At 46.8% G+C, this 7,774-nt stretch overlaps 1 protein-coding gene and 1 pseudogene across 6 annotated transcripts in view; one reads left to right on the plus strand and one right to left on the minus strand.

The window, feature by feature from the left end:
• Nucleotides 1-7,774, minus strand: part of LOC108294860 (cat eye syndrome critical region protein 2) — a 198,298-nt gene that overhangs the window by 161,814 nt on the left and 28,710 nt on the right. The window lies entirely within an intron of this gene.
• LOC108294846 lies at nucleotides 7,164-7,744 on the plus strand (annotated as a pseudogene).

The raw sequence follows: 7,774 nt of genomic DNA on the forward strand, positions 1-7,774 counted from the left end.
TAGTAGAGACGGGGTTTCACCATGTTGACCAGGATGGTCTCGATCTCTTGACCTCATGATCCACCCGCCTCGGCCTCCCAAAGTGCTGGGATTACAGGCTTGAGCCACCGCGCCCGGCTGGGCTAGCTTTTTAAAGATACGTGCAGTGAAATGAGTCCCATTATCTGAATCACTATTGTCTCTTAATGCAAACGTAGGTATAATATTTTCAATTAATGCTTTAACTGTAGTTACTGGTGACTGCACTTGCAAAGGGATCAGCTTCCTCCCCCAGTGAGTAAGGTGGTCCACTATTACTAGAAGATACTTTAGGCAACCTATTGGGGGGATTTCAGTGTAATCAATTTGGATGCTTTGGAATGGCCTAATTCCTGGGTTTTTTCCTCCAAGGGGTAGTTTTCTTAGGGTTTGCTTATTATTATTATTATTATTTTTTTTTTTTTTCAAATTAAACAACTACTAGTAAGTTGTTTTACTAGCGTATAATTCCTATACATCCACAGACCCTAAGAACTGCAACACACATAGCTCGGGGTCCCCAACAGGTTCCTTGATGCTGCTGAGACAAAACCTGCCTCCTGAGAGATCTGGATAGCGTTTCTCTTTGATCTGATAACACCTTTCCCTTCTGAGTTTTCCCGGACTCCTATGTTTATTAATGTCTCCTTTTCAGTGGGAGAGAAGATGGGAACGGCGGTGGGGTGGAAAGGCAAGTGGTGGGGGTGAAAAACGGGCGTTTCAGAGGAAACCGTTTGGCTATTTTGTCTGCAACGTGATTTCCTCAGCTTTCAAAAGAAAGATTTTTCTGGTGTTCTGGAACATGGACATTAGCTACTTCCTCTGGCAACTGAAGGTTATCTAATACCTGGGTGATTAATTCTTTGTGGACAAAGTCTTCGCCTTTGCTATAAATGAAACCTCGTGCAGTCCAAATTTTTCCAAAGGTATGGGCTACCCTGAAGGCATACTTAGAATCAGTATAAATAGCCCCTTCTTGGTTTTGTAAATGTTTTAAGGCCTGATTTAACGCAAACAATTCACGTTTGGGTCAACCAACTTTTGGGCAATCCTCCTGACTCTACGTCTTCAAAAGCTTCCTCATCCACCACTGAATACCCATTACGCCTTTTTCCCCCAATTACCTGGGAGGAACCATCCATGAATAGGTGTTGTCCTGTTTTGAAAGGGGTCTCTCTTAAATCAGGCCTGACTTTTGAGTGATACTCAATTAAATCTAAACACTTATGTTCCGGTCCTTTTAGATTTGGATTTCTTGTCAGGACACCTGCTAGGCTGAGTGAACGTCAGTGGTTAATGTTAAGTCATCACTTTCTAGTACCATAGCTTTACATTTTAAAATCCGGGAGTCTGTAAGCCATCTTCCTGTCTGCTGATTTAACAGTGTCCTAACTTGATGGGGTGTGCTCACCACCAAGTCTCTCCCAAAGGTTAACTTCCGGCTTTCTTCAGTTAACCAGGGCTGGATACATTTGGGCCACCCACAGGTTACTGGGTCTAAAACTTTTGATAGAAAGGCCACAGGTTGTCGGTGGCCCCCATATTCTTGAGGAAGCACCCCTAAAGCTACCCCCTTGTTTGCGTTAACGAAAAGGTGAAATGGTTTTTCTAGGGAAGGCAGGGCTAAGACGGGCTGTGATGAGTAGGTGTTTTAACTCCTCAACCTGGTGGATTTCATCAGAAGTCCACATGAGAAGGTCACGTTTCTCTTGGGTAAGCATCGTCTTTAGGGCATATAAGTCAATCCATAATCAGCAATACCCAGCTATTCCTAAAAATTTTCTGAGCTATTGCTTGGTTTCAGGCAGAGGTAAGGACATGATTCCTTTGACCCGTTTAGGTCCTGTCCTTCATTTGCCTTTATTTATTAAGTGTCCTAGGTATTTAACTTCAGGTTCTACACATCGGAGTTTTCCTTTTGAGACCCGTAATCTTTTTCCTTGTTAAAAGTTAAGGAAGTGGATGGAAAAGCCCGCTACTCGTTCTATAGCTTCACCAGATACAAGTCAGTCATCTACACACCGGAGCAGGCATGTACGCTGTGGGATGGAAGCTTTTTCCAGGACCCGTTCTAGGATTTGACCAAAGCAGTTAGGTGAATCCATGAACCTCTGGGGCAAAACTGTCCATCTGTACTGTTGCTTCCGTCCTGGATGGGGATCTTCTCATTCGAAAGCAAGTATGTCTCGGCTTTCTTCAGCCAAGGGGCATGCCCAGAAGGTGTCTTTTAAATGTGTAACTGTAAGCCATTGATGATCACGTGGAATTCTGCTGAAAATGGTGTAAGACTAGAAACAACATGGTGGGTAGTTTGAACTAGCCGGTTAATAGCCCGGAGATCTTCTACAAGCTGCTGCGAACCATCTGATTTCTTTACAGGCAACACGGGGGTATTATGAGGGGACATACAGGGTTCAAGGACCCCATCTTGAATGAGGCCTTCAATCACGGGCTTTAAACCTATTCTGCCTTCTAGGGGCATGGGGTATTGCTTTCTCCTTACTATTTCCCCAGGAGTTTTTAACTTTATATGTATTGAAGTTTCCTTCTCTCAACCATACATCAGGGTGGATATATTTTTCTTCTGCGGTGGTAAGTAAATTTAATGAGGTGAGGAATCCCTCTGAGCCTATAGGTAGGCCTATACCTAATTTTAACATCAAGACTCTTCTTAATAGGTTAATTCCTTCTTCAGGGATCAGCGGGAATTTAATGCGAGCTGATCAATTTTTACATATGTATTGGAGGGACTTCTGTATACATGGGGTCCCATGTGTTTAGATTCAGTTGATTATTACTCAAAGGTCAGGCCGGATTTCAGAGAGACCCCTTTCAAAACAGGACTTCCCTATCTTCTAAGATTACTGCTTTAAGTCCTTCTCCCTTTACCCCTGAGACAAAGAGCTCGTCTGAGGAGCAGGGGACATTAGGTAGGAGGGAACAATGAAGGAGCAGGCTGCTCCTGAATCTATTAAAAGGTTGAAACCTCATGTTTAGGTCTCACCTCTAAATTTATCAAGGGCTTTTGGTGGGACTCAAGAGAAAAAGAGCAGAGCCCCTGACCTCCCTATTCTTCTTCAAAGACCGTAAGTGGAATGATTTCCTTCTCCTTCTCCCATGTGGGACACTCTCTCTTAAAGCGACCTACTCCTCCACATTGGAAACACGTATTTTGCCCTCCCTCCCTTCCTGTTCCAAGGTTCTCTGACGTGGCCTCTTCATGTCCCTTACACGGTCTAGCAGGTGAGGGCTTAAATCCGTTCTAAGCTTTGCCCCTTGGAGGCACTGTCTAGAAGTGTGTGGAACTTGGGGTTGCCAAGGGCAGTAGCTGACAGTCTCATTTTCTGGGGTTTTTTGTTGGAAGGAGGGTAACAATTTTTGCTTTTTTTCATCTCTTCTCACACACACTGTTTGAGCTTCTCATAAAAGTTCCTCTACAGGTCTATCTTTCCAGTTCTCTAATGTCTGTAGTTTCTTTGTAATGTCTGGCCAACTACTGGTGACAAAACAGAGTTTTAACACCCCCTTATCGAAGTGGGTCTTCTAATTCTGGGCCCGCGTATTTCCTCATTTGCTCCTTAATCCTCTCGAGGAATTCCACAGGTCCCTCGTCCTTTTCGCAAATATACGAAAGCTTTGGTAATATTCTGAGATCGAGGAACTGACTCCAGATCCCTCTGACGACGCCATCTCTGAGCTTCTCCGTATTTCCTCCACAGGCTCTATCGTTATCCCACTGAGGATCTTGGGCAGGGAACTTCTGTTCAGTTGCAAGCACATTTTGACTGGGGGGATGCTCACGTTCCCACACCATCATAGCAGCCCTGCGGATCATGGTCCTTTCCTCTAGTGAAAAGAGGATGCCTGGGGTGAAAATTAAGTCAGTCCAAGTATACAACTGGGGTCCTAGAAATTGATCAATTTGATCTGCCGCTCCATAGAGATCATCTAAGAGTGGTCTGAGCTCTCCTTTTAGGTTTAACTTCTGAGCTAGTTAAGGGGGCATTTACGAAGTCAATGCCGCCTCCTCATAGGGGCACCTCCCTTAAAAGGAAGAGGGTTGGAGCTGATTCCTTCGAGGTTGAGGGGAGAGGGAAGTTCTGAATATCCTTTTTTTTTGAGACAGAGTCTCACTTTGTTGCCAGGCTGGAGTGCAGTGGCACGATCTCAGCTCACTGCAACCTCTGCCTCCCGGGTTCAAGCAATTCTCCTGCCTCAGCTTCCCCAGTAGCTGGGACTACAGGTGCCCGCCACCACGCCCAGCTAATTTCTGTATTTTTAGTAGAGACAGGGTTTCACCATGTTGGCCAGAATGGTCTTGATCTCTTGACCTCATGATCTGCCCGCCTCAACCTCCGAAAGTGCTGGGATTACAGGTGTGAGCCACCATGCCCAGCCTGAGTATCCTTTTTACATTGTTCTACGTCACATTGAAGTCTTCTTTGGGGAGGACATTCGGGCTGGTAATGACCAGGTTCACAGGATGGCAGTTCCTCAGAGTCAGGGTTATAAGGGGGCGGGGCATTGACTTTGTAAATGCCCCCTTAACTAGCTCAGAAGTTAAACCTAAAGGGAGAGTTCAGACCACTCTTAGATGATCCCTATGGAGTGGCAGATCCAACTGATCAATTTCTAGGACCCCAGTTGTATACTTGGGCTGAGTTAATCTTCATCCTAGGCATCCTCTTTTCACAAGAGGAAAGGACCACGATCCGCAGGGCTGCTGTGATGGTTTAGGAACATGACCATCCCCCCAGACAACAGGACGGGGAGAATCTGGGGCACCTGTGTTTGCTTGGTGGGGGAGAGGGTTAGGGTGCTGGGCAGGGGAAGGTGGTCTAGGGGGCCTCACGTGTTAGGGTCTTTGGGCATGGGAGCTCCTTTGTCTGAGTTTTCCCTTAGGTGTGCTAGATCAAGCACTTCCCTGGTCATCTTTAGAGAAAAAAGGAGGACAGGAGCCTGTCTCCAACAAACAGCACAGCCCATTTCTCGAGAAATTGGACTTTTATCATTCACATATTGAATTAAAAGCTGACACATCTAATCCTCATTTGCCCCAAACTTTGGCCAGAAAACTGAGGGTATGAGGATAGGTCCCTGAGTCCAGATGAAACAACAATATTTTATCATTGCTGCTTTTTCTCATTATCTTCCAGTATTTTAACATGAGACCTAAGGGACTATCGGGGAATGTTATTGCTGCTAGCTTTACCCTTTTATCCCCTGCCTTACTTCAGGTACTTCCCATCTTGGAGAAAGCGTCTCTCTGAGTCCATGAGGCTCAACCTCTCTTAATAGAGATTTCTTGCACCCTCTAGGGCTTCAACCCCCCCTTACTGGAGATTTCTTATACTCTTTCTGGCTAGAGGCTCCGTTCCCCCTACTGGAGGTTTCTTGTCCTTTCTTCTTTCACGTTGTCCTGCTCTGGCCACTGCCCTCGCAGGAACTTCGGGTCCCTCTCAGCATTGGCAGGTTGTTATAATCCCCCGACAGGAAAGCCACCTTAAGCCATATGAGGTGACCATGGAACCACAGATTGGGACTCCGCATGTGCCTCGCACCCAATTGTGCATCAAATTCACACACTTTCAACCTCCAAGATGTCCTGACCACCAAGGAAATACTGTCACCCCTGCAACTTTCTTGGTCTGTGCACAGTTACCAGTCACCGCAGTATGTGAGGATCCTTTCCGCCCGCGTTGCTGAGAGTCCAGGTTTATTCATCATGTGGGGGGAGGTCTCGATCCCTCATCCCTGAGGCCACCACAAAGGCAAAGAAGCAGTAGGAACGCCATCTCCTCACAAGAGATGTTTGGTGACCTCTCCCCAGAGGAGAAAGGCAATCCTGGAAGAGCCCCCAAATTGTTAGAAACAAGAGCTTGGAGTTGCAATTTCCGGAAAATGAGCACTCAAACAAAGGATTTATTAACAAGGCAAATTTACTTCTGGAGAAAGGTGCGTTCATGCTTCTGGCCACTGTGAGAGCACACTGAACAAAGGAAGGAAGGGGTTTTTATCCCTAACACAGTTAGTCCCTGCTTCTGTGTCCTGTCCCAATTGGCTGGAGTTGAACCGTACGATCTAAGCTGACCCAATTGGCTACTTTTTAAAATTGAATATGGCTAATTATGTGGGAAGGGCGAGGCTGTCCATAACGGTACAAGGCATGTTTCGGCATGGCAAGGTGCGGCAAAGGCAGGAAGGGTAGTTTTGGTAGAAGGAGCAGTTTACACAACGGGTAGCCTACGAGAAGGGACAGAAAGTTGATCTTGAGCATAAAGAACAAAGAAGTAAAGAGTTAAAGGAACTTACTGTATGTGACAGGTTTTATCCAAGGGAATTGAAAACATGTCTACAAAGACTTGTATGTGAATATGCTCAGCACCTTTATTTGTAATTGCCAAACCCTGTAAATAACTCAAATGTCCACTAACAGGAAAATGAAAAAAACCTAAATGTCTATCAACAGAAAGACAAACTGCAGTAGAGCAATAAGAAAAAATGAATCACTGGTATACTAATACACATAATGCTTGTGAATTTTTTTTGTTTTTTGAGACAGAGTCTCGCTCTATCACCCGGCTGGAGTGCGGTGGCACGATCCCGGCTCACTGCAACTTCTGTTTTCCGGTTTCATGCAATTCACCTGCCTCAGCCTCCCAAGTAGCTGGCACTACCGGCATGCACCACCACGCCCGGCTAATGTTTTGTACTTTCAGTAGAGGCAACAGGTTTCACCATGTTGGCCAGGATGGTCTCAATCTCTTGACCTCGTGATCCGCCAGCATTGGCCTCTCAAAGTGCTGGGATTACAGGCATGAGCCGCCGCGTCCAGCCAATACTTCTGCATCATAAAGTCATTCTGGCAAATGAAAGAAGCCAGACAGACACAAAAGAATGAGATTCTATTTGAGCCAGGTGCCGGGGCTCAGGTGGGTGGATCCTTTGAGCTCAGGAGTATGAAACCAGCCTGGACACTGTACTGAGACCCCATCTCTACCAAAACTTAAAAAAGATTCTATGAATAGGAAATTCAAGAAAAGGTAAACTAATCTACAGGAACAGAAAGTAGATGAGTGACTGCCTGAGATCAGATTAGGAACAGGGTCAACTGCCAAGGGACACGAGAAAACACTGGGGGGTTGAGGTACCGGCGGGAGCGGCCGGGTGGCGGGAGGAACCGTTACGGGAACTGAAGCTGCCGATTAAGCCTGATCAAGATGACAATCTCCCAAAAGCACCGAGACTTCGTGGCAGGGCCCATGGGGGAAAAGCCAGTGGGGAGCCTGGCTGGGATTGGTGAAGTCCTGGGCAAGAAGCTGAAAGGGCTTCGACAAGGCCTATGTTGTCCTTGGCCAGTTTTTGGTGCTAAAGAAAGAGGAAGACCTCTTCCGGGAATGGCTGAAGGACACTTGCAGCGCTAACACCAAGCAGTCCCGGGACTGCTCTGGACGCCTTCGAGTGGTGCGACGCCTTCTTGTGTTGCTCTCTGGGAAGCTCTAAAGCCCCAGCCCTCATCCAGAGTTTGCAGCCCAGTAGGGACGCCTCCCCCGGCCGCTACAAAGGAAAGGATCGCTATTGCCGTATTCACCTCCGGAGTAGGGACGCCTCCCCGGCCGCTACAAAGGAAAGGATCGCTATTGCCGTATTCACCTCCGGAGTAGGGACGCCTCCCCCGTCGCTACAAAAGAAAGGATCGCTATTGCCGTATTCACCTCCGGAGTAGGGACGCCTCCCCCGGCTGCTACAAAGGAAA

The sequence above is a fragment of the Cebus imitator genome, unplaced genomic scaffold, assembly GCF_001604975.1.
Source record: "Cebus imitator isolate Cc_AM_T3 unplaced genomic scaffold, Cebus_imitator-1.0 Scaffold607, whole genome shotgun sequence".
Lineage (NCBI taxonomy): Eukaryota > Metazoa > Chordata > Mammalia > Primates > Cebidae > Cebus > Cebus imitator.